General features: G+C 44.4%; 1 long non-coding RNA gene across 1 annotated transcript; it reads left to right on the top strand.

The window, feature by feature from the left end:
- On the top strand, positions 1-27,783 carry LOC142741455 (uncharacterized). The gene is made up of 3 exons (XR_012881147.1): positions 1-108; positions 9,212-9,284; positions 27,688-27,783. It is a non-coding gene; the product is annotated as an uncharacterized LOC142741455 (long non-coding RNA).

The raw sequence follows: 27,783 nt of genomic DNA, 5'->3' as shown, positions 1-27,783 counted from the left end.
TGGAGCCGGTCTCCTCTCCTCTGTCACGGCTTTCCACAAGAAGCCGTCCGGATCTGAAATCCGCTCAACCGTCCCTGCAACCACGGCGAGACTGTTAAGGGGACTATGGTAAAATTCCTTAACCTCTACACATGTTCGGTCTATGATATACGGTCGGCAGTATTTCCCGGACCGAACACACTGCAGAGAGGAACGCCACTAGCATCATAGTTATGTACGATGCCAGGAGTCACTGCCTCACTGCGGAAAAACTGTCCCATACTGTAATCATGTTTTCAGCATAGGACAGTAGTTCCACGGGGAGGCAGGGACACCTAGCATCATAGATAACTATGAAGCTAGGAACCCGGCTCCCTGCACTGTGTTCAGTCCGGGAAATGCGGCCAACATGCGGACCGTATATCACGGACCGAACACGGTAATGTGAATTAGGCCTTACTGAGCTGCTAAAGCATCCATTATAGTTCAGAAGAGCACTCTATTTAAAGAAAGTTCTTAATGTTTTTTCCAGCTTCAAATTTATGGCGCCGGTGGCATGTACTTCTCACACAGCACTGTAAATGTGCGGCGCAGGGATACCAAGGGCTCAGGAACACGTGCTGAGCCCGCTCCATACACCGCAGCTGTCAGCTGTGTACTACATCTGACACACTGATCTAACGGCCGGGAACAGCAATCACGCTGTTCCTGGCCGTTTAACTAGTTAAATGTCGCGGTCAATAGCGACCGCGGCATTTAAACATTTAGAAGGAGGAGCGGCCCCCTCCGACTGCCCAACGGCCAATAAAGCGCGATCGGGGGCGCAGATGGTTGTCATGGCAGCCTGGGGTCCTAATAAAGGCCCTCAGGTCTGCCTTCTGTCTGCCTCTGCTAAGCCATGCCTCCGGTTTAGCAAAGGCCTGTGAAAATTACAATATACTGCAATGCATTAGTATCTAACAATCGCTGGTTCAAGTCCCCTAGGGGGACTAATAAAATGTGGGAAAAAAAAGTAAAATACATTTTTCAGAAGTGTAAAAAAAATACAAAAATATTAAAAGTTCAAAAAAAAAAACATTTTCCCCAAGCACAATGTAAAAAATAAATGAAAAAACAAAATTCATATCGCCGCGTCTGTAAAAGTCTGAACTATTACAATATACCATTATTTAACTTGCACAGTGAACAGCGTAAAAAAAAATGACAACACCCGAATCTATGTTTTTTGAACACCTTAGCGCTAAAAAATATTTCAAATAAAAAGTGATCAAGAATCGTATATACCAAAAAATGGTACCAATAAAAACTACAGCCCGTCCCGCAAAAAATAATCCCCCACACCGCTTAATTGACAGAAAAATAAAAGAAAATATGGCTCTCAGAATATGGTGAAACAGAACAATTTACAAAAAAAATAAAAAAAAGTTTTTTCTTTGTAAAAGTAGTAAAAAATAAAAAAACTTATATAAATTTGGTATCACCATAATCATATTGAGATGTAGAATAAAGATAAGTTGTCGTTTTTTGCCGCACGGTAAAAGCCGTAAAAACAAAACCCAAAAAACCATGGAGGAATTATTTTTTTTTCCAGTTTCACCCCACAAATATTTTTTTCCATTTCCAGGTACATTATATGGTACTTTAAATGGTGTCAATATAAACTACAGCTCCTCCCACAAAAAAATAAGCCCTCCTACCACTCTATTGACAAATAAAACATTTTTTTATGGCTCTTGGAAGGCGGGCAGTGAAAAACGAAACCGTAAAAATGAAAAATGGCTGGGTCGTAAAAGGGTTAAAAGATTTTACTGTGAATTTTTTTTATAAATTTGGTATCGATGTAATTGTAACAACACATAGAATAAAGTTAACATGTCATTTATACCATACGGTAAAAACTATTTTCAAAAGACAATGAAAGTTATTCTATACATACATTATATGTACCCTAAAATGGTGCAACTAAAATATACAACTCATCCAGCAAAAAAACAAGCCTTTATATGGCTGTCAATGGAAAATTAAGAACATTATGGACTTTGGAATGTGGTGATAAAAAAAACAATAACAAAAAAAAACCTGCTACATCCTCAAGGACAAAACTAGGCCACAATCTTAAGAGGTTAATAAGGAGAGTCAAAGAAAAGACAACCAATAATCTATTGGGCCATGGGCCATCCTCAGCCCTTCCAAGTAAAGGCAAAAAAGCCAATGGGCGATGAAGCTTCTCTGCACTCTAACGACTTTGTTCTAGAATGGTGTCAAAACCCAGAACCCTACCAAAGAAAACTCATGACATGTCTCTCTGAGATCGTAGCAAACACTAGTACAAAAAACAGGTATGTTTTCAAAGAACGATCTTTTTGCATGTAAAAAACTTTTTAATCCTTTTTATAAATCCAGTTCAAAATTTGACAGTACAGAGATATAATATTCACCATAAATGTGATAGTCCAAGCAGTAGCTTAAAATTAAATTTTTTTTAAAAAAAAGTCCATATTCACATGGAGAGATGTTGCTGGAGGGGAACAGGCATAATTCACGCTGTAAGCGACATTTCTCAAGCATGCGTGGTACTCAGTAACACCGGATTATATACCCAGCAGCAGACTTTATTTGAATACAGGCAATCTAAGCCACTGCTGGAAATATCACGTGTCAAATTTTGTACTGGATTTATAAAAGGGAAAAAAGATTTTTATATGCAAAAAGAGCATGTCTATATGATATATAACTGGAGGTAATAACTGGAGGTAAACTTCAAATTGATGGCATTTATCATTCACTACTTGTGGGGACACATGTCTACATGGATTGTCAGACTATATATTTCTCTGATATCAGTAACAATGAGTGATTTATTTCCGTGAATCCAATGGTCAAATTCAATGCCTAGAGTTATCAAATATTGTCATCTAATATCAGTGGAGAAATGAGGCTGACTCCTGTGCTCTATTTCTTGCTATATTTATTTTCTATTTTTTATAATGGACTTAGGTCGAATTCAGACGAATGTAGAATACACCCGTGTGACGATCGTTAAAACAACGGCTGTCACACAGACGCATGTATTTCAATGGGGCCGTTCACACGCCCGTTGTTTCAATGGACTGTGTGAAGGGCTTGCTGAAAAATAGAACATGTCCTATTTTGTTCCGTTTTCACAGATCCCTCCATAGAGTTAAAGAGGCTCTGTCACCAGATTCTCAAACCCCTATCTCCTATTGCATGTGATCGGCGCTGCAATGTAGATAACAGTAACGTGTTTTGTTTTTTTTTTTAAACGTTCATTTTTGGCCAAGTTATGAGCTATTTTATATATATGCAAATGAGCTTTGAAATGGACAACTGGGCATTTTTTTTCGTTATGTCCAACTGGGCGTGTATTGTGTTTTTAACTGGGCGTGTTTATGTGTATGACGCTGACTAATCAGTGACCAGTATGCGTCATACACTCCTCAACATCTGCACGCTCCTCTCCTGAAATATTCTGTGCTGCTGTGAACTCTGCTCTTACCATTACGTAGCTCTCAGTCTGTTACCTCTCCTCCACTCCTGTCCTCAATAACACCTTCACATGATTGGCAAGTCACCACCCCGTACAAGATCCTACTGCACGGCTGACAGCCGTCAGCTGTATAGCTAACAGCACGGTTGTGTTGGAAGCGCGTCCTGCTGTGTCTCACTTAGCAGCTGGGTGTGTTCCCCTCATCTAGCTGCTACGTTCTATCCTGACCGCCGGGGAATTCTCCGTGCGGTCTTCGCAGTGCTGCTACCCCGTTTACCTACGGGAGCAGAACGCGGCTCCTGAAATACTCTGTGCTGCCTTAAACTCTGTGGACAAGTCAGGATCCTGTTTTTTTAAAATGCTGCTGGGGAACCCGCTCGATCCACTATATAAGGCTGTGCCTCCATCCTCTTCTGCCCCAGTCACTTATTCCCAAGCACTGTAAACTTTCAGATTGGTTGCGCTGTGAATATTCGGAGAACGTGATTGGTTTATGTGCAGGGTAATGAACATACAGACAAGCAGTAGAAGACTGAATTCAACGGAATGCTCAGCCCTTAGTCAGTCTTCTACTGCTTGTCTGTATGTTCATTACCCTGCACATAAACCAATCACGTTCTCCGAATATTCACAGCGCAACCAATCTGAAAGTTTACAGTGCTTGGGAATAAGTGACTGGGGCAGAAGAGGATGGAGGTGCAGCCTTATATAGTGGATCGAGCTGGTTCCCCAGCAGCATTTAAAAAAAACAGGATCCTGACCTGTCCACAGATTTTAAGGCAGCACAGAGTATTTCAGGAGCCGCGTTCTGCTCCCGTAGGTAAACGGGGTAGCAGCACTGCGAAGACCGCACGGAGAATTCACCGGCGGTCAGGATAGAACGTAGCAGCTAGATGAGGGGAACACACCCAGATGCTAAGTGAGACACAGCAGGGCGCGCTTCCAACACAACTGTGCTGTTAGCTAAACAGCTGACGGCTGTCAGCCGTGCAGTAGGATCTTGTGCGGGGTGGTGACTTGCCAATCATGTGAAGGTGTTATTGAGGACAGGAGTGGAGGAGAGGTAACAGACTGAGAGCTACGTAATGGTAAGAGCAGAGTTCACAGCAGCACAGAATATTTCAGGAGAGGAGCGTGCAGATGTTGAGGAGTGTATGACACATACTGGTCACTGATTGGTCAGCGTCATACACATAAACACGCCCAGTTAAAAACACAATACACGCCCAGTTGTACATAATGAAAAAAAAACGCCCTGTTGTCCATTTCAAAGCTCATTTGCATATATATAAAATAGCTCATAACGTGGCCAAAAATGAAAGTTTAAAAAAAACAAAAAACCGTTACTGTTATCTACATTGCAGCGCCGATCACATGCAATAGGAGATAGGGGTTTGAGAATCTGGTGACAGAGCCTCTTTAACTCCTGATGCACAGGACCGTGTGTGCCGTTCGAGTCCCGTCAGTGATCCGAGGAAAGATAGGACATGTTCTATCTTTCCTCGTATCTGAGACTCAAACCATTTTTCACCGACCCGATTCACCCGCTAAAGTGAATGGGTTCTTGAAGACTATCGGGTGTCACTCGGATGCCGTCAAAAATGGCCCGAGGCGTTAGTCTATTGGGATTCGTGAAAACTCTTGTGAATCTGGCCTTAGAAGCAATTATGTCAGTAATTCATATAACTTTTCACTTGCCAAGTGCTGAGAATGCTTTAAATACTTCTTTGCTTGGCCTTAGATTTGGAAGAAGCGATATCACCATGCCTGTGTCCAGACAAGTAAATCTGTCTGATAAAAATAATAACTTTTTGTAACACCCATGGCCGCGGGCTGTCAGGATTACTCACCTCCTGATGGCCGCAGCCATGGATCAGTGAGCGCTGGTCCGCATCTCCTCCTCAGGAGACGCCAGCGCTCACTTCCGCTTCACTCTGCTGTGTCTCGTAGGGTGCGCGCGCACGCTCGTGCCCGGTCTTAAACGGCCAGCGCGCAACTGAATTAGATAACCAAATTAGCCCATGAACACCCTGGACTATAAGAAGGGCCCTGCCCCTTCCTGCATTGCCTGATCGCTGTTTTCGTTTACCTATGTTCGTCTCTGCAAATGGTCCCTTAAGTGTTTTCCAGTTCCCAGTGTTCCCGTTCCTGCTACCATCATCCTATATCCCGTGCTATCCTGGTCCAAGTGCGGTTTAGAGTTGGAGTCGTGTTGTGCTTTGTACTACGTCTTTCTTGTTACACCACGCCTGGTCAAATAGAGAAGGAAGGGGAATGAGTGGGGAGAAGAAGGGCAAGAAGCATAGAGATCAACTGATGTCTTGGATTGATTAATAGAAATTAAATATTAAAATGACCGGCTTAGAGAGGTATATTATGCCTAACAGGGATGGGGTGAGCGGTCCCTCATTCAAGTGCACCCCATAGATTGAAAAAACCCATACAACCTATATGTGATAGGCTAGTGGATTGGAATGAAGGGAAAATAATACATTAAGTGTCGATTAGCAAAAGTGGAGTGCACAATAGGGCAAACTATGCGGTAATATCTATATGCCCAAGGCACGCCACTAAATTATATGCCAATTGATACCTGTGGATTAGTCTGGTTATGACCGCTTTAATAACACCTAGAAGGATGGGTATATCCCACCAGGTGTCACAAAGCAGCCAACTGCACACATTAATGTAGGTGTGTCACAGACAGCAGACAAATGTGACAATGCCCTTCCTTCTCTATTTGTTCAATTAATCTGGTGGTGTACATCATGGCAAAATTGGAAGCAATAAAAGTCCTCAAGAGGAATTTCTATTACTACACCACGCCTGGTGTCTGCCTGCTGTGTCTTCTTGCTACCAAGGTCCCATCTGAACCTCTCTTCACTACTGTCTGAAGTTACCACAGGTACACCTATCCAAACTATAGACTTTGACTTTGTATCCTGTTGGCCAGCTGCTATACCGTCAAGACAGTACGGCCCAGTGGGTCCACGCACCCAACGTGACAGTATGCTCAGGCCATGGTCAATCCGAGACCATGACGACGTCACAAGTGATGCGGGCGGATATGCTAGACCTCCGGTCTTGAGAGGACCAACTCTTCCAGGCGTTGAACATTATTGCACGTCGGCTGGATGTGCAAGCTGTCGTTCCTCCTACTACACCTCCTGGCAGTACAGACCCTCCCACTACACCTCCTGGCAGTGCTGATCCCCGATTTTCTCTGCCGCTACCTCATCGCTATGATGGAGATGTTAGGACCTGCAGGGGATTTTTGAACCAGTGCCGGATCCACTTCAGTCAGTATGCAAGAGCATTTTCCACTGATGGCGCAAAGTTCGCTTTCAGCGTCTATCTCCTCACTGGCAGTGCCCTAGCATGGGTGATCCCTATATGGGAGAAACAAGGACCAAAGACCCGTGACTTCCAGGGGTTCCTACGGACATTTCGCACAGTGTTTGAGGAGCCTGGATGAGTCACGTCTAGAGCTGCCTCCTTGCTGAACCTTCACTAGCGATACACTTCCGTGGGCGAGTACGCCATCCACTTCCGCACCCTGGCGGGAGAGTTGTTGTGGAACAATGAGGCCTTGGTGGCTACATTCTGGCAGGCACTGTCCCCTGAGATTAAGGACGAGCTTGCCACCCAAGATCTGCCATCTACCCTGGATGACCTCATCCTTCTGGCCACCTTGACATAAGGATCTGAGAACGGTTCCAAGAGGCCCGTCGGGAGGGAGGACTCCTTAGCCCAGCTCCTACTTTGCAGCAACCCCTGCTGTCCTCATCAGCTGTTCCTCCAAAGGAGTCTTTGAGGATGGATCATCTCAAGCTGTCTATCCAGGAGAGACAACGCACTTCGGGACCCTGTCTGTATTGCGGCCTCGGAGGCGATCTTGTGCATCTGTGCCACCAAAAGCCCCAGAGCCCAGAGAGAGGGGTTTCATATGGAAGTCATCCTCCCCGGCTGGGGCTGGGTTCTTCTTTGTCAAAAAGAGGGACGGATCTCTTCGACCCTGAATCGACTACCGGGGTCTCAACCAGATCATGGTAAAAAATAGATATCGGTTGCCATTGATTTCAGAACTGTTTGATGGCATACGAGGAGCAAAAATTTTTTCTAAGCTAGACCTGCGGGGGGCTTACAACCTAATCCGTATTCGCCGGGGTGATGAATGGAAGACGGCATTTAACACTCGAGATGGGCACTACGAATACCTGGTAATGCCCTTCGGTCTGTGAAACGCTCCCGCGGTCTTCCAAGAGTTCATCAATTACATTTTCCGAGATCTCCTCTATGTTTGTGTTGTGGTCTATCTCGATGACATTCTGATTCTTTTTCCCAGTTCCAGTGACTCATCAGAGACATGTCCGCCAAGTTTTGCTGCAATTAAGGGAGAATCGCCTGTACGTCAAGCTGGAGAAGTGCATGTTTGAGAGAGATGCTCTACCCTTCCTGGGCTACACCATCTCAGATCAAGGCCTCAAGATGGATAGTGAGAAAGTAAAGGCCGTCCTGGAATGGCCACGTCCTCAAAGCTTAAGGTCCATGCAGCATTTCCTGGGATTCGCCAATTTCTACAGGCAGTACATCCCAAACTTCTCACTGACATCTCCAATCTCTACCCTCACCAAAAAAGGCATGAACGCCAAGGTGTGGACTCCAGAAGCGGAATACACATTTAATAGCCAGAAGAGTCCCTTCACGTCAGCCTCTATCCTCAATCATTCTGATGTATCTCGAATAAAATAATAAGAGAAAAAAAGAAAAAAACGGCGCCACCTTGTGCAGATCAGTAGGTACGGGTGAGACAAAGTAGCAAGAAATGTGCTCACCTGGATAAGGAAGTTTTAAGGCATGTAATAACCACAGTGCTGCTGCCAGATCAGAGTCGGTAACCAGATGGGACCGCTTAGGTAGAGATAAGTGCAGGAGAAAAGGTGGATATTTTCAGGGGCGCTGCTGTGTGGTGGAAATGATAGGAATGGAGTCCGGAGGTATTGGTAATAGGTTCAATTTATTGTTAGTGGCTACGCGTTTCAACGATGAACAATCGTCTTCCTCAGGCCATGTACATATCACAATGGACACATCTTATATAGCATGTAGGTTCAAATTGACATAAATGAAAAAACCGCCAAATCTGCAGGGGTCAAGGTGCGATCGTGACGTCACTCCCGGCTTTTTCCACTGTTCCCATCGCAGGGCTATAAATGCGTAATATGTTTTAACAAACAAGCCAAATATTTATTTGTAAACAGAGATACCATTAAAAAATGAAAAGTAAAAATGAAAAATAAAGTGAAATGAAAGAATGAAGAATGTTGCTGGGTTAAAATGAACGAAGCCGGGACGCGGCCTCGTTACCAGGACAACCAAGCGGAGATCGGAGCGACAGAGCGAATGAAAAGATCTGTGCTTGCTGTGGGTAAGATATTGAAAAAATTAATTAAAAACTACTTAAAAACATGTGTTATTGAATGGGAGAATACACATAGATACAGTCTCCGGCATAAATATTATTTTGTGACTGCACAGATAAAACAATAGAGGAAGAATTTAGCATGATTCCCAAAGTTGTTCAGTCCCGATTTCAATAGGAATAAGCAATGTATTTTAAACTCTGAGATGTAATTCAATAAGAAGATCTTATTTTTTGCAGATCTTATTTTTTGCAATAGAGTACATTAAAAGTAATGGTTAAAACTGCAATTATATTACTAGGTCAATAGTGCGGAACAACAGGACCGGAGGATCCGAAGAAAAACAGGGACAGGACAGGCAGAACATACCGCAGGTAAGTTGATAAAAAAGTCCATTATAATTAAAATGATAATATATGAAAACGTAACTATTTTAAAAAGAAAGTATAAGTGAAATATGTAGATACGAGGGTTGCGTAGCAGAAAGAGAACGCACAATGAGTGAATAAATTTGACAGTCAGATTGCAAATGTTTATTGATGTGTAATAATTTGGAGATTATTTAGCCTCTAATATTATTTTAGAATTTGTGGTGTAGGTTAATCCAATGATGATTCGGAGATGTCATTCAAACCCCTTGGGTGTAAAGTCTGTAATTTAAAAATCCAATAGTTTTCTCTCTGTTTGAGTTTATTAAATCTGTTGGGAACGTCATGATGTATCACTTCAATGGGTGTAACTGTAATTTGGTTAAATTGGCATTTATGTATGTGGGTGAAATGGCGAGACACACTATGTTTCAAAAAACCTGTGTTCACATTGAATCTGTGTTTGTTTATTCTGGATCTAAGACATTGTGTCGTTCTCCCTACATATTGGAGTTGGCATGTACATTCCAATAAATAAATTACATATGAACTACTGCAACTTAGGGATGACTTGATAGGAAAAGACTCTTTTGTAACTGTCGATGTGTATGAGTATTTTTTGTTGTTGATACTATTGCAGCATAGGCATCGTGGGTGGCCACATTTGTAAGAGCCATTGGGTCTGGATAGAAACGTGGCTGATATTGTTTTGGGTTTACGGATTCTGCTGGGGGCCAGAATATTTTTCAGAGTTAGCGATCGTCGGAAAGTGATGCTTGGATGAGCGGGTATCTCATCTTTGAGGTAAGGGTCACTTTTTATGATGTGCCAATATTTGTGCAAGATTGACCTAACTGTCTTGTTCCCTTGATTAAAAGTTGTAATGAAATTAGTGTTATATTTATTTGGTTCTGGTTTTCTCTGTACAGGGATTAGGCAGGAGTCCTGAGATAATAGTGAGGCTTTTAGTCTTGCATCTTTGATCAGTTTTAGAGGGAAGTTCTTTTCTCTAAATCTTCTCTCTAAAATGTTGCACTCTGATTTAAAATTTACGTTGGTACTGCAATTTTTACGTACTCTTCTGAATTGACCGAAGGGTACATTTGTTAACCAAGGGCGATAGTGAGCACTTTTGAAGTCGATATAGCTATTCACATCGACGGATTTAAAGTGAGTTTTTGTGACGAAATGTTCGGTCATGGTGTCATAGCTGATGTTTAGGTCCAGGTAATCGATTGAGATTTCAGAAAAGGTGTGCGTGAAAGAAATATCATAACTGTTAGTGTTTAAAAGTTTTATAAAACTAGAAGCTTCGTTTTCTGATCCTGTCCACACGAAGAACAGGTCGTCGATGTAACGCCTATATAAAAGAATATTATTTTTAAATGAATGTTCCCCAAAAATGTATTCATCTTCGAAAGCCCCCATGTACAGATTTGCGTAGGCTGGTGCGAATCTGGTACCCATCGCACAGCCTCTGGTTTGATTATAAAAACTGTTATTAAAAGTGAATGTATTATGATGAAGAATAAAATCAATGCAATTGGTTAGAAAAGAAACTTGGTTATCGGGGATTGATAGGTTAGATGATAGAAATGATTTGGTTGCCTGCATGCCTTTATTATGTGGGATGTTACTATACAAAGCTGTTACATCAGCTGTTAAAAAATGTATGTTGGGTGTAGTTGCGTCAATTTTGAGATTGAATAGATCTCTGATTAATTGGGTAGAGTCTTTGAGATAGGATGGTAGCGTAAGCACGAATGGTTGAAGGTGTAAGTCTATAAAGTGAGTAAGGTTACTGGTTAATGAGCCGATTCCTGAAGAATGGCTTGTTTGTTAAAACATATTACGCATTTATAGCCCTGCGATGGGAACAGTGGAAAAAGCCGGGAGTGACGTCACGATCGCACCTTGACCCCTGCAGATTTGGCGGTTTTTTCACTTATGTCAATTTGAACCTACATGCTATATAAGATGTGTCCATTGTGATATGTACATGGCCTGAGGAAGACGATTGTTCATCGTTGAAACGCGTAGCCACTAACAATAAATTGAACCTATTACCAATACCTCCGGATTCCATTCCTATCATTTCCACCACACAGCAGCGCCCCTGAAAAGATCCACCTTTTCTCCTGCACTTATCTCTGATGTATCTCGACAGTTTTAGTTGGAGGTGGACGCCTCCTCTGTTGGTGCCGATGCACTCCTGTTCCAGAGAGGTTCCAAGGGGAAGGCAGTGGTATGTGGCTATTACTCTAAACTCTTCTCTTCCGCAGAACACAACTGCTCGATTGGGGATCGGGAGTTACTGGCCATCAAATTGGCCCTGGAGGAGTGGAGACATCTACTAGAGGGCGCAGTTCATCCTATCCTTATATTCACTGACCACAAGAATCACATCTACCTCCAGACGGCCCAACAGCTGAACCCTCGCCAGGCCAGGTGGTCGCTGTTCTTTGCCCAGTTCCAATTTGAGCTAAACTACCGTCCAGCCAACAGGAATGTGAGGGCCGATGCCTTATCCAGGTCGTTAGAGACAGAGAACACCATGGAGTCTCCACAAAATATTATTGCATTGTCTCTGTCAACCCTCTGCAAGTTAGAGACATCCCTCCGGGGAGGACTTTTGTGCGCCTGGCAGACAGAGGGAGAATCCTCCGCTGGGGACACAGCTGCAGACTGGCAGATCATGCGGGTACCCGTAACACTCGAGACCTGATTGGCCGTCATTTCTGGTGGCCCACGCTGCCCAAAGACATCATGGACTTGGTTTCCTCCGGCTCGGTGAGCGCAGCTAACAAGGTTGCTCACTCCAAACCTGCTGGGCTGCTATAGCCGCTGCCTGTGCCCGATACTCCCTGGCAGCATATAGCAATGGACTTTTTTACAGACCTGCCTCCCTCTGCAGGATGCAGTACGGTCTGGGTGGTGGTGGACCGATTTTCGAAGATGGCTCACTTCGTTCCGCTGACCAGTCTAACTTCTGCTTCTTGACTGGCCAGCCTCTTAATCCAACACATCTTCGGCCTGCACGGCTTACCTCGGCATATCGTGTCTGATCGGGGGATTCAGTTCACCTCAAGAATCTGGAGAGCCCTCTGTAAACTCCTCAATGTAAAGTTGGACTTTTTCTCAGCCTACCATCCCCAGTCCAATGGTCAAGTTGAGAGGATCAATCAGATCATGGAGAACTACCTACGACACTTCATCTCCAGGCAGCATGATAACTGGGTCCAGCTTCTTCCTTGGGCCGAGTTCTCGTACAATAACCATACAAGCGAGTTCACAAGAACTACACCGTTCTTCATTGTCTACTGCCAACACCCACGAATTCCTCTCCCGGTGTCTGTTATGTCCGAAGTGCCCACAGCTGACTCAGCTTTTAGGTACTTTCTGCAGATTTGGCAGCAGACCCGATCCTCCATTCTGCTGGCGGTTTACCGCATGAAACATAAGGCAGACACGAGGAGAAGAGAACCCCCCCCCCCCCACAGGTTCTTGCAGGTACTAAGGTCTGGCTGTCCTCCAGAAATATTCGGCTGAGGGTGCCATCATACAAGTTTTCTCCCAGGTTCCTCGGACCCTTCGAGATCTTGCAACAGATTAACTCTGTCTCTTACAAGCTTGGTCTGCCTCCTACCCTCAAGATTCCCAACTCCTTCCATGTCTCCCTCCTGAAGCCTGTGGTCCTGAACCGCTACACCAAGATTCCTAGTCCTGCAGTTGCTCCCAGCGGTTCATCAGATATATTCGAGGTTAAGGAGATCCTGGACACCAAGAGAGTAGGAGGAAGAACTTTTTATTTGGTGGATTGGAGGGGGTTTGGTCCTGAAGAGAGGTCCTCAATACCCCTACCCTCCTGAAGAAGTTTTTCTCTCACTCTTGTCCCAAGGGGAGGTGGTGTAAGAGGGGGGATACTGTAACACTCATGTCCGTGGGCCATCAGGATTACTCACCTCCTGACGGCCGCAGACATGGATCAGTGAGCGTTGGCCTGCATCTCCTTAGGAGAAGCCAGCGCTCACTTCCGCTTCACTCTGCTGTGTCCCGCAGGGTGCGCGCGCACCTGAATTAGATAACCAAATTAGCCCATGAGCACCATGAACTATAAGAAGGGCCCTGCCCCTTCCTGCATTGCCTGAGCGTTGTTGTCATTTACCTATGTTCGTCTCTGCAAATGGTCCCTTAAGTGTTTTCCAGTTCCCAATGTTCCCGTTCCAGATACCTGCATCCTATATCCCGTGCTATCCTGGTCCAAGTGCTGTTTAGAGTTGGAGTCGTGTTGTGCTGTGTACTACGCCTTCCTGGTTACACCACGCCTGGTGTCTGCTTGCTACCAAGGTCCCATCTGAGCCTCTCTTCGCTACTGTCTGAAGTTACCACAGGTACACCTATCCAGACTATAGACTTTGACTTTGTATCCTGTTGACCAGCTGCTATACCGTCAAGGCAGTACGGCCCAGTGGGTCCGCGCACCGAAAGTGACACTTTTACTTATATAGGGCCAGCATATGCACTCTCAGCTCCACATGAGTGTCCTCCACTGGGTCTTATGGTGTGACAAGACTTATCAGTGTGGCAGTGTCCCTATGTATAGCGATTGGCCACAGTATTGATCCTTATTTCTATACCATTGGCTTAGATCAGGAGCCAAGTGTGTTCAAAGTGGCGGATTAAGTAGACCATAGGCCCTGGGCTGTTACCCAAACTTGGGTCCCCCCTCTGCACCTCCGTCCTGCCGCGCCATAACTATTGCTAACACTACCTTTTTGTGCAAGCATTAACAAATGGGTGTCACGATTCCTCTTGTCACAGGGATGTGTCCCTACATACTGACAGTCTCCAACCATCGCTGACAGTTTTACACTGTGCAGGGACACATACTCCTGACAAGGGGAATTGTCTATCAGTCCTGGACTGAACAAAGACTTTTTGTGAATACAAGGATTTCCTATAATAAACATGTCAGGAGAGGTGACAGATTCTCTATAAATCTAGTGACTCACAGGTGACGACGTCTCAGATTCTAGTCGTTTCTTTCCCGCTTTTCTTCTCCATCCGGTCCAGAGTTCATGACGACTTCTCCCGGCCATGACCCATTTCTGCGGAATTTGTCACTCAGATGTCTTTGGCTCCTCACTTTTCCAAAATTTCCACACCTGTAAACGAAAATTAAATTATCATGGTGCTAAACACTGTGCCCCTAAATATAATAGCACCATACACTGCACCTCTAATTATAATAGCACCAAACACTGCGCCTCTGAATAAAATAGCTTCAAACACTGTGCCCCTGAAAATAAGAATACCATAAACTGTACCTCTGGATATAATTGTGTCAAATACTGTAAAGTAATGCACCACATACACAGTGCCCCCCCTGTACATAGTGCCACAGACAGCCCCCTGTAGATATTACACAGCTCCCTATAGATAGCACCATAGAGTCCCCTGTAGAGAGCATCACACACAGCCCCCTGTAGATATCACACATCTCCACTATAGCTAGCACCACAAACATCGCCCCGTACAGAGAGCTACACACAGCCCCCTACAGATAGCGCCACACAGCCCTCCCCTCTTGTAAATAGCACCACAAAGCCCCCCTGTAGAGAGCCCCACACACATACGCCTGTGGATAGCGCCACACAAGCCCCCCCATGTATATAGTGCTACACAGCCCTCCCCCTTTGTATATAGGGCCACACAGCGCTCCACCCTGGTATATACGACCACACAGCACTGCCCCTTTTATACAGGGCCACACATCTCTCACCCCTTGTAAATTGTGCACACAGCACTCCCCCTTGTATATAGTCTCATACAGTGCTCCCCTCCCCCCTTGTATAAAATACCACACAGTGCTTCCCCCCCCCCTTGTATATAGTGCACACAGTGCTTCCTACGCTTGTATATAGGGCCACACAGCTCTCCTCCCCTTGTATATAGTGCACAAAGAGCTCCCCACCTTGTATATAGTACACACAGCGCTCTCACCCTTGTATATAGTGTATACAGCGCTCCCCCCGCTTGTATATAGGGCTACACAGCACTACCCTCCCCCTTGTATATAGTGCTACACAGCGCTCCCCCCTTGTATATACTGCACACAGCACTCCCCCCTTGGTATATAGGGCCATACAGAGCTGCCCCCCTTAAAAAAAAATATTGTACTTACCTTGCCTCATTCCCGCGATGGCCACACCGAACGGACGCATGTGCATCCGCCAGGCGGGACGCCTACGCAGACCGGCGTGATCGAGTACGTCATCGTGCCGGCATGCGCAGGGAGTCTTTCTAGCGCCTTATAGGCTGCAGGCTTAACGTGGCCTGCAGCCTATAATATTCATTTGTATCTGAGTCCTGAGGAATCAGATACCAGTGAATGTGGTTGCCGCTAACACCGGGGCCGCCTCCGGTGCTAGCGACGCCAGCAGGCATGAAGGGTCATGTGCGGTTCGAACCGCCCTAATGATGATCCGCCACTGTGTGTTCAAATTTCTCATTGTGTATATACGCAGTTAGATTTAATTGAATTAAACATGAGCTAAAACTTGCATCTACAGTACTTGAGTATACTTCTTGAGGCAGGTGTCAAAGAACTGTCTTAAGCAAAACCCCCAGAGAGTTTTCAATGCTTTCTCATACCTATTGCTTGTTTAAAATATCTGAGCAAAAAAAGCCTGACATTTTAAGAGTCATTTTTCTGTTTTAATAAAAAGATTCAGAGACAACGATGACCTTTTTACCAAGGATTTGTAAATGCCAAAAACTGTTTGCATGAAATCTCTAGCCATCTTTTTTCCATTCTCCAGAAAATGAAATCTTTATATTTGAAAAGGCATCATGGTAGAGAGGATGTGTAAGGACTGCATTAACCCTTCCATACCTACTATATCAGGAAAGATCCTTGCTACTGTAAAATACATTGAATAACTTTAGACATAATAGCATGAGTGTGCATAGTATATACTGTACAGTATACATAATATAGTAATATTTGCTTTTATCACTTTAATCTTTAAAGGTTTTTTTTTTCTCAAAGTTTGACTATTCTTGCATATCTGATGCAAATGTCATAAAAATCAAATCAGTGGGAGCCAAACCATTGGAAATCCCAGCAATCCCAAGAACGGTGGTGTTCATGCATCGGTTTTTGTATCATCCATGGACAATAAAATATAGTGACTTCACATGCGTAGCCACTTCTTCACTGAAAGCAAAGAAATGGCACCCCTGTTCTCGGAATCAGTAGGACTCTCGGTAGTCGAACCCACATAAACCTGACCAGTGCTGGACTGGGACATAAAATCAGCCCTGGCATTATTAAAAACACTGGCCCACCTGCTTTCAATGACATATGTTTTATTCCAGCCCAGCTTGATTCACAGCACAGCGTGATCTCGCGAGATCACGCTGTGACATCACTTCCTACCGCAGGTCCTTCTCAGGAGCGACGGAAGACTAAATAGACATCGCCCCCACGCGTGTCAGGACATTTATCCGAATCTGCAGCGGCTGGGGGTGATGGCTGTTCAGTCTTCCATCGCTCCGGTGAAAGACCTGCGGGTGGAATCTCGCCGTGCTGTGAATCAAGCTGAGCTGGAATGAAGAAAGGTATATGCCTTGCCCCGTTCCCGCGATGGCCACTCCGACCGAATGCATGGGCATCTGCCGGGCGTGATGGAGTACGTCATCACGCCGGCATGAGCAAGGAATCTTCCCTGCGACAGCGGGCACAATACTCTAAAATATATTTTATAAATTAGTAAATTCCACAAAACTTCTAAATTAGAGCATATGATGGGTTGAATGTGAACACCAGCCACAACTCTCATGCCGGAACATGTTTTATTATCTCTATATAAGGTTTTCGTAAAGGTCCTGACCTTGCTGTTGTTCTCTGTTATCAGCCATTATCACATGATTACGATCCAATACTATAAAAGCGAATACAGCAATTCTCTTTTATAGTAAAGTTGTTTTTAATCTGGCAGTAGCAGGTAGTGCACTTTACAAGATAATCCTAGATGGGTAGGTACAGGGGATGCGGTTCCCATAGCAACCAATCAGATTGGCCAACTGCAACTGATGGGCAGGAGGAAAGCTGCATTACTAGCTGCAGAGACTCCTCTTGCCCAACTGCAAGCTGATCAAATGCATCATACTGCTGCTCGAGCTGCTGAAACTTCTCAGCAAACTCGGGCTTTCTCAACAACAGATCAGACAGGTGGCTCTCAAGAGAGCAGAGACACCTGCCCAAACCCAGGCCAGTCAGCAAGCTGAATGAGTGGGCTTTCTTGCATGATGTGGTTTTCAATTGTGAGCCAACCATAGTCTATGGCCAACTGGTAACAAAACTGCCAATATTGTTAATAAACAGGCTCTGTCACAGTCTTATGACTCCATTTACTACCAGTTTAGCTGTTAGGTATTTAGGAAGCTAAACTTTAAATAAACAGTGTTTAACTGCCGGGGTTTATAGAGCTACTAGCGATTTCCCCGTAAACCAAGAAAATACGAGGGCTGTAAAGGATCTGCCAGGCACAACTTCTGTGTATACGCCCATAGGTAATCAGTCTGCACCTGAGTCTATGTCTCTGAGATTGACTCCATCTTCCACCACTCAGGATGGCAGGCTTAGGAGTGGGAGAGCCTATCGCAGCCTGGCCAGACAGAGCTAGCTCCCGCCCTCTGTCTATTTATACCTGCCTTTCCTGTTCCTCCTTTGCTTGTGATTCTTCTCGTGTGGTTACCTGGCCCAGCTACAGCTTCTAACTATTTGATCCTGCTCCATACTGAACCTGGCTTACTGACTACTCTCCTGCTCTGCGTTTGGTACCTCGTGCACTCCTGGTTTGACTCGGCTCGTTCACCACTCTTGTTGCTCACGGTGTTGCCGTGGGCAACTGCCCCATTTCCCTTAGCTTGTGTACCCTTGTCTGTTTGTCTCGTGCACTTACTGAGCGTAGGGACCGCCGCCCAGTTGTACCCCGTCGCCTAGGGCGGGTCGTTGCAAGTAGGCAGGGACAGAGTGGCGGGTAGATTAGGGCTCACTTGTCCGTTTCCCTACCCCCATCATTACATAATCACAAGCCCATATACCTAGTCTACCCTGGTCCCTGACACTACTATGGACCCCCTTGAGACCCTGGCCCAGCAAATGCAGGGTCTCTCCCTACAGGTCCAGGCCCTGGCTCAGAAGGTCAACCAGCCTGACGCTACCATGGTAGTGCCCCTCACCTCACCTCTTGAACCCCACCTCAAGTTGCCTGATCGGTTCTCTGGGGACAGGAGGACTTTTCTCTCCTTTCGGGAGAGTTGTAGGCTCTAATTTCGCTTAAAGCCTCACTCCTCAGGTTCTGAGAGCCTGCGGGTGGGTATAATTATGTCCTGGCTCCAGGAAGGGCCCCAAGAGTGGGCCTTCTCCTTGGCTCCTGACGCCCCTGAACTTTCCTCCGTTGATCGTTTCTTTTCTGCTCTCAGACTCATTTATGACGAGACTGACAGGACTGCCTTTGCCGAGAGTCAGCTGGTGACCTTACATCAGGGTAAGAGACCTGTTGAGGAGTATTGTTCTGACTTTAGGAAGTGGTGCGTAGCTTCTCGGTGGAATGACCCTGCCTTAAGGTGCCAGTTTAGGTTGGGTCTGTCGAACGCCCTGAAAGACCTGCTAGTTAGCTATCCCTCTTCTGACTCCCTAGACCAGGTTATGGCTTTAGCGGTACGACTTGACCGACGTCTCTGCGAACGACAGCTTGAAAGTTTTTGTGTTTTCCCCTCTGACTCCCCCATGATGCCTCCCGAGGTCCCGTTGCTTCGCTCTTCCACGGAAGACTCGGAGGTACCTATGCAACTGGGGGCCTCTGTGTCCCCCCGACAACGTAGAGAGTTCCGCAGGAAGAATGGTCTCTGCTTCTATTGTGGGGATGACAAGAATCAAGTGAACACTTGTCCTAGGCGTAAGAATAAGCAGCCGGAAAACTTCCGCGCCTAAGTGATCATCGGGGAGGTCACTTGGGCGCACAGGTATTTCCCGTAAATATGAAACGTAATAAAATCTTGCTTCCCTTTCAGGTCTCTTTTGGTGGTAGGTCTGCTACCGGCAGTGCCTTCGTGGATTCAGGGTCTTCTGCTAATATCATGTCTGTGGAATTTGCTATGTCTCTAGCTATGCCTTTGATTGCTTTGCCTAAACCTGTCCCGGTAGTGGGTATCGACTCCACTCCTCTTGCTAATGGTTATTTTACACAGCATACCCCTGTTTTTGAACTCCTTGTTGGCTCCATGCATTTGGAGCAGTGCTCTGTACTGTTGATGCAGGGATTATCGTCCGATTTGGTTTTAGGCCTTCCCTGGTTGCAGTTGCATAATCCCACGTTTGACTGGAATACTGGGGAGCTTACCAAATGGGGTAATGAATGCTTGACGTCGTGTTTTTCTGTTAATTCTATTTCTCCCCCTGAGGAGGTGAACACGCTACCTGAGTTTGTTCAGGACTTTGCTGATGTTTTCTCTAAGGAGGCCTCCGAAGTGTTACCTCCTCATAGAGAATACGATTGCGCTATCGAATTGGTACCAGGAGCTAAGCTCCCTAAGGGTAGGATATTTAATCTTTCTTGTCCCGAACGTGAAGCCATGAGAGAGTATATCCAGGAATACCTGGCCAAGGGTTACATTCGTCCCTCTACTTCTCCAGTAGGTGCTGGCTTCTTCTTCGTAGGGAAGAAGGATTGTGGTCTTAGGCCATGCATTGACTACCGTAACTTGAATAAGGTCACTGTAAGGAACCAGTATCCCCTTCCTTTGATTCCTGATCTCTTTAATCATGTTCAGGGGGCCCAATGGTTCTCTAAGTTTGATCTACGGGGGGCGTATTACCTTATCCGCATCAAAGAGGGGGATAAGTGGAAGACTGCGTTTAACACGCCCGAAGGTCATTTCGAAAACCTCGTCATGCCCTTTGGGTTGTGTAATGCTCCTGCGGTCTTCCAGAATTTCATAAATGAGATTTTAAGAGATTACCTGGGGGTATTTCTTGTATTGTACCTTGATGACATACTGGGGTTTTCCAAGGACTGGTCCTCCCACATTGAGCATGTCCGGAAGGTGCTCCAGGTCCTTCGGGAAAACAAACTGTTTGCGAAAACCGAAAAATGTGTGTTTGGGGTACAGGAGATACCATTTTTGGGTCAAATCCTCACTCCTCATGAATTCCGCATGGACCCCGCCAAGGTCCAGGCTGTGGCGGAATGGGTCCAACCTGCCTCCCTGAAGGCGTTACAGTGTTTCTTGGGGTTCGCTAATTATTACAGGAGATTTATTGCTAACTTCTCGGTCATCGCTAAAACTCTTACGGACCTCACTCGCAAAGGTGCTGATCTCTTCCACTGGCCTCCTGAGGCTGTCCAGGCATTTGAGGTCCTTAAGAAGTGCTTTATCTCGGCCCCGGTGCTGGTTCAGCCCAACCAAATGGAGCCATTTATCGTGGAAGTTGACACATCCGAGGTGGGAGTGGGGGCTGTCTTGTCCCAGGGTACCAGGTCCCTCACCCATCTCCGTCCCTGTGCCTACTTCTCCAGGAAGTTTTCGCCCACTGAGAGTAACTATAATATTGGCAACCGCGAACTCTTAGCCATTAAATGGGCATTTGAAGAGTGGCGCCACTTCCTGGAGGGGGCTAGACACCAGGTAACGGTCCTTACGACCACAAGAATCTGGTTTTCCTAGATTCTGCCCGGAGGCTAAACTCGAGACAAGCTCGATGGGTGCTATTTTTTACAAGATTCAACTTTTTGGTTACCTATAGGGCTGGGTCTAAAAATATTAAGGCCGATGCACTGTCGCGTAGCTTCATGGCCAGCCCTCCTTCGGAGGAGGATCCTGCTTGTATTTTGCCTCCTGGTATAATCATTTCTTCTATTGATTCTGATTTAGTCTCTGAAATTGCGGCTGATCAAGGTTCAGCTCCCGGGAACCTTCCTGAGGACAAGCTGTTTGTTCCCCTGCAATTCCGGCTAAGGGTACTTAGGGAAAATCATGACTCCGCACTATCTGGTCATCCAGGCGTCCTCGGTACCAAACACCTCATTGCCAGAAACTATTGGTGGCCTGGGTTGCCTAAAGACGTTAAGGCCTACGTCGCCGCTTGTGAGGTTTGTGCTAGGTCCAAGACTCCCAGGTCCCGACCAGCGGGCTTACTACGTTCTTTGCCCATTCCCCAGAGACCTTGGACCCATATCTCCATGGATTTTATCACCGATTTGCCTCCATCTCAAGGCAAGTCGATGGTGTGGGTTGTAGTAGACCGCTTCAGTAAGATGTGCCACTTTGTGCCCCTCAAGAAACTACCCAATGCTAAGACGTTAGCTACCTTGTTTGTCAAACACATCCTGCGTCTCCATGGGGTCCCTGTCAATATTGTTTCAGACAGAGGGGTACAATTTGTTTCATTGTTTTGGAGAGCCTTCTGTAAAAAGTTGGAGATTGATCTGTCCTTCTCTTCTGCCTTCCATCCTGAAACTAATGGCCAAACTGAGAGGACTAATGAATCTCTAGAACAAGATTTAAGGTGTTTTATCTCTGACTGTCAATATGATTGGGTCTCATTCATTCCCATCGCCGAATTTTCCCTTAATAACCAGGTCAGTAACTCGTCAGGGGTCTCCCCCTTTTTCTGTAATTTTGGGTTTAATCCACGGTTCTCCTCCGTTTCTCCTGGTAGTTCCAACAATCCCGAGGTAGAGGTAGAGGTCGTTCATCGGGAACTGTGCACAGTCTGGGCCCAGGTTCAGAAGAACCTAGAGGCGTCCCAGAGCGTACAAAAAACTCTGATAGAAGACGTTCTGCTAACCCCTTGTTTATGGTCGGGGATCTGGTGTGGTTATCGTCTAGGAACTTGCGCCTTAAGGTTCCGTCCAAGAAGTTTGCTCCCCGGTTTATTGGGCCGTATAAGGTCATTGAAGTCCTCAATCCTGTCTCCTTCCGACTGGAGTTGCCCCCATCTTTTCGAATACACGACGTGTTTCATGCCTCCCTCCTTAAACTCTGCTCCCCGTCCTTGGCTCCCTCGAGGAAACCTCCTGTTCCTGTTCTCACCCCTGAGGGGGTGGAATTCGAGGTGGCCAAGATTGTGGACAGCAAGATGGTCAAAGGCTACCTCCAGTACCTGGTACATTGGAGAGGATACGGGCCTGAGGAGAGGACTTGGGTACCCGCCCGGGATGTTCACGCTGGGGTATTGGTCAGGAAGTTCCACCTTTGTTTCCCCAATAAACCAGGTCCACTTAGAAAGGGTCCGGTGGCCCCTCATAAAAGGGGGGGGTACTGTAAAGGATCTGCCAGGCACAACTTCTGTGTATACGCCCATAGGTAATCAGTCTGCACCTGAGTCTATGTCTCTGAGACTGACTCCATCTTCCACAACTCAGGATGGCAGGCTTAGGAGTGGGAGAGCCTATCGCAGCCTGGCCAGACGGAGCTAGCTCCCGCCCTCTGTCTATTTATACCTGCCTTTCCTGTTCCTCCTTTGCTTGTGATTCTTCTCGTGTGGTTTTCTGGCCCAGCTACAGCTTCTAACTATTTGATCCTGCTCCATACTGACCCTGGCTTACTGACTACTCTCCTGCTCTGCGTTTGGTACCTCGTGCACTCCTGGTTTGACTCGATACCTGGAAATGTACTCCCCAATCATAGCTAAATTTCTAGCAATAAATAATATTTTACAGAAATAAGTCTGCAATAAATAAAATAACATCATACACCATCAGAAAATACTGTATAACATGTGTCCCTAATTTATTTATGAAATTAATTTAAGCCATAAGAATATATAGAATATTAATTCAATTATTAGATGTATGAAATTAATATTTTTGTGATCCTTACTTCCCAAATTCATCATCTTTATAATGTCACTCTAAAAATTCAGACATATGTAGTCTACACGTGAATAATGGCATCATATATTCTATACACATGAATATTGTCATCATATAAACATTACACATGAATGTCCCTATATATTGTAAGCATGAATAATTCAATATATACTACGTGCACTGACAATGACATCATATACTGTACACATGAATAATGATGCCATATATACTCTACACATGAATAACACCATTATGTACGGTACACAGAAATAATGCCACTATATACACTGTACACATGAATAACTCTACTATATACATAAATAATGCTGCCATACATACTTTACACTTGAATAATGGCACTATATAGAGGAATAATGCCATCATATATATTGTACACATAAATAATGGTGTCCTATATACTGCACACACAGATAATGCCCCTAAATACTGTACACATACTGTAAGTAATGCCACCTATTGAGATGTGGATATTCTTTCTGTCATAAATAGTTCTCACTCAGGATTTCGCAAACAATGCTCGTATATATTTTTTTGCAGCATATACAAAACAAAAGTAAAACAACAACAAGCAGGGAAATTATAAAAAAGTTTTAGCTCTTTGAATGCGACGATGGAAAAACGTAAAAAATAGCTTGGTGATTAAGGTTTAAAACAGGCTTTGTCACTAAAGAGTTACTTTAGTGACCAGCCTGCTTTAACCTTAATTGACCAAGCTATTTTTTACGTTTTTCCATCGTCACATTCCAAGAGCTATAACTTTTTTATTTTTGCTTCTGCATAGCTGTATAAGGACTGTATAAGGTTTTTTTTCGGGACAAGTTGTGTTTTTTAATAGCACCATTTTGGGGTACATATAATTTATTGATTACATTTTATAATCTTTTTTGGAGTGTAATAGAAAAAACCCAGCAATTTCGCCACACTGTTTTGCGTCATAAATTTACGCCATTTACCATGTGGTATAAATAACACAATAACTTTATTTAGCGGGTTGTTACTATTGTAACAGTACAAAATTTATATAGATTTTATATGTTTTACTACTTTGACACCGTAAAAACTCTTTTTTTTTATTTAAATAAATGATTTGTTTTTGTGTCTCCATATTTGAAGAGAACTAACTTCTTTTTTTTTCTGCCGATGCAGCTGTATAAGGGCTTTTTTTTTTTTGTGGGATGACTTGTAGTATTTATTAGTACCATTTTGTAGTACATGCATCTTTTTTTATCACTTTTTATCACAGTTTTTAAGGCAGGATTCACAGAAAACTGTAAATTTGACATTGTTTATTATTTTATTTTTATTTATTAACTTTTTTAAACTTTTTTGTTTTACTTTTTTTACCAGTCCCACTAGGGGACTTCAATATGCGATTCTCCGATCGCTATTATAATACACTGCAATACTTCTGTATTGCAGTGTATTACTGCCTGGCCTAGCAGACACTAACTGAGGCAGAACTGGGGGCCTTTGTTAGGCCCCCCCAGCTGCCATAGAAGAAACCAACACCCTGCAATAACACACAGGGTGCTGGTGGGGTGAGGGAGGGAGCTCCCTCCATCCCTTTCTCCAAAACCACTCGCTATTGAGCGCCGCAGCTGTAGGGTTAAACAAGGGAGATTGATACTGATATCGATCTCGCCCGTTCGAGCAGGGATGCTCCCAGCCCTCAGCTACCTCTATTAGCTGAGAGCAGGGAGATATAACGGCTCCCTGATCTGTTTATTTATACTGCATCAGAATAAAGCCTGTTAGTAGCCGCCGTAAAATCACTATGGGGCGGTCACTAACGGGTTAAATTGCAGCTGCCTTAGTGTCACACAACACCCCCAATCCTCAGCTCATGCACTCTGAACTGAACTTGCCCTACCCACCTCTAGGTGCCCTTAAAGAGGCTCTGTCACCAGATTATAAGTGCCCTATCTCCTACATAATCTGATTGGCGCTGTAATGTAGATAAGAGCAGTGGTTTTTGTTTTGAAAAACGATCATTTTTGACCAAGTTATAAACAATTTTAGATTTATGCTAATTAGTTTCTTAATAGACAACCGGGCGTGTTTTTACTTTTTACCAACTGGGCGTTGTGAAGAGAAGTGTATGACGCTGACCAATCAGTGACCTATCAGCGTCATACAATTATCATTGTTTCAGCCTAGCGTCTTTATCTTTACTTTTAACTCACTAAATACACAGTGGCAAGATCCTTCATCTTGACTTTTTGAATGGCTTTTGTTCTGTGATATCACGCTGCAGCAAATTATCAGTCAAGATAAAGATGGCTGATCGCCCGCGCCATCTTGCCTTTGGTACTGAAGGCCTTTTAGGCACTGCCTCTGGGCGGGGCCTAGGAGGCTTCCGTACTAGGCAGACCGGGAGGCCAGTTTTAGGCCTTCGGTTGCCATTCCAGCCATAGGCACCCCGGCGATTTTGTCGCTGGGGTGGCGATTAGCTGCAAACACCTTTTGACCGCTGCATTTAAGAGGTTAATGGTGGGTATCGGAGCTAACTTAATTCCCTGCCATTACAGCAGGGAGTCAGCTGTAACATAGAGCTGAAACCCGGGGATGATGGCACAGACTCAGCTTCTGAGCCCGTGTCATCTATTTGTCTTATGGATACGGCAATTTGCGGGAAGCACTGACTTTCCATGACGTATCCAGGGTTAAAGGAACTCACATTTGGGTTTAAATTTCAAAACATACATATAATGCATAAACCATATATACATATTCCATTCTGCCTGTCTCCTTTTAGAATGAAAAGGAGCTTACAATCGCTATACACATATCCAAATCATACAAAAGGAAGATAGATATACTGTACTTTGTTTGGCTGCAGCTCTGCCTCAGGCCCCATGCACTGGACCGTAGAATTAATCCGTAATTACGGCTTATAATGGGAGCACGGCCCACAAATGCGGACAACTGTCCGTGGCCGTCCGTACCCGTAATCACGGACTGTGATTACGGGCACGGTCGTGTGCATGGGGCCTCGTCTGGTATTAATCTATTGCATTCTATATAAACCCAGAACACCCTTCATTCAGGTTTAGTCACATGCAGGTAATGCTGTGTGTTAGTGGACAATGCTAAATCAGTTTGTCTGTAGAGATAATAGTGGACAGAGATAAATGTTTTCTGGCCAGCAGGTGAAGGAAAGCAGAGAGACACACACAGATAGACAAACTTATTCACTATTCACCCCTCAACACCACCATATTCTTTATACAGAAATAATACCTCCATATACTCTACATGGAAATAATGCCACCATATACTGTACACATAAATAATTCCTTCCTATACTGTATAAACAAATATTGACAACATACATTGTACATACAAATAGTGTCATTATACAGTAATACTTTCTGTTCAATTCTTAGTTGTTTTCAAGATCTCTGCTTGAAGTCATTCAATAGGAGTCTTCATTGTTTATTCCCAGGGGATAAAAATCTGTCCATGGTCATGTGATAGACACACAGGTGCTCAGCGCGTTACAAGACATAACTCTTATAAAGATGATGGTAGGAACAGAAGGATTTGGATCCAGCGTAGATTTGTGAAGTAAAATGGAACAATGTTCCAAGTTTAATGAAGAAAAAAATTTTTCTATTAAAAAAGAGAAAATCACCAGGATGAAAGTTGAAGAATGTGCAGTCCTGGTAGTGTAAGGAAAAGATATCTTATAGTAGGTAGAGCCTACGCGTTTCAAACGCTACACGCGTCCTTAGTCATGGCTTCACAAATCTACGCTGGATCCAAATCCTTCTGTTCCTACCATTGTCTACCAGTCGTGTGCCGACACGAGGATCCGTGCCAGATGATACAAATCTGTTATACAAGGTGAGCTGGAGGTCTCTATTTTTCTACGTTTTGTCTTATAAAGATGCTGTAACTGTAATCAGTCCAGCACCTGTGTAATCATCACATGACCGTGGACAGATTTGGATCTGATGTAAACAGTCAAGGTTTCTGTTGAATGACAGCAAGCAGAGATATTGAAAACCACGAGGATCTGATTTAGAACGTATATTGAAACATTTTAGAACTTTTCATAATACAAAGAATAACAATTCTTTGCTGACATTGGACAACCCCTTTTAACTTTGAAATGGTACAAAACACTCTTACACAAAAATATATCACAAACAATCCCTTATGTGTTTGTGATGTTCAAATGAGATTGGCAATGTATTACATATATGGGTTACACGTCAGTAAGATAGGGATGTAGCCATTTTTAACTTTATTCTGATAGCTTGCTGCAGCGTGATATCACACAACAAAAGCCATTGAAAAGTCACTGAAAAAGTCAAGATAAGGGATCTAGCCACTGTTTATTTAATGTGTTAAAAGTCAAGGTAAAGACGGCTACATCTGTACTACTTTATTATATGAAAATTTCTTGCTACAGATATAGTGCTCACCCCGGAAATTTTGCTACTTAATCGAGATGAGTCACACACCATACTAAATTCATTATTGATTGTTCCACAAAGCACTGACAGACAATGGAAAGATACAAAAGCCTCCTCTGTTCCAGAATGGATGAATGAGATCATAGCCTGATGAAGGACCGCCTACCCTATACAGGT

This window comes from Rhinoderma darwinii, chromosome 2 (assembly GCF_050947455.1).
Source record: "Rhinoderma darwinii isolate aRhiDar2 chromosome 2, aRhiDar2.hap1, whole genome shotgun sequence".
Lineage (NCBI taxonomy): Eukaryota > Metazoa > Chordata > Amphibia > Anura > Rhinodermatidae > Rhinoderma > Rhinoderma darwinii.
This window is presented reverse-complemented; position numbering and strand designations above follow the sequence as displayed.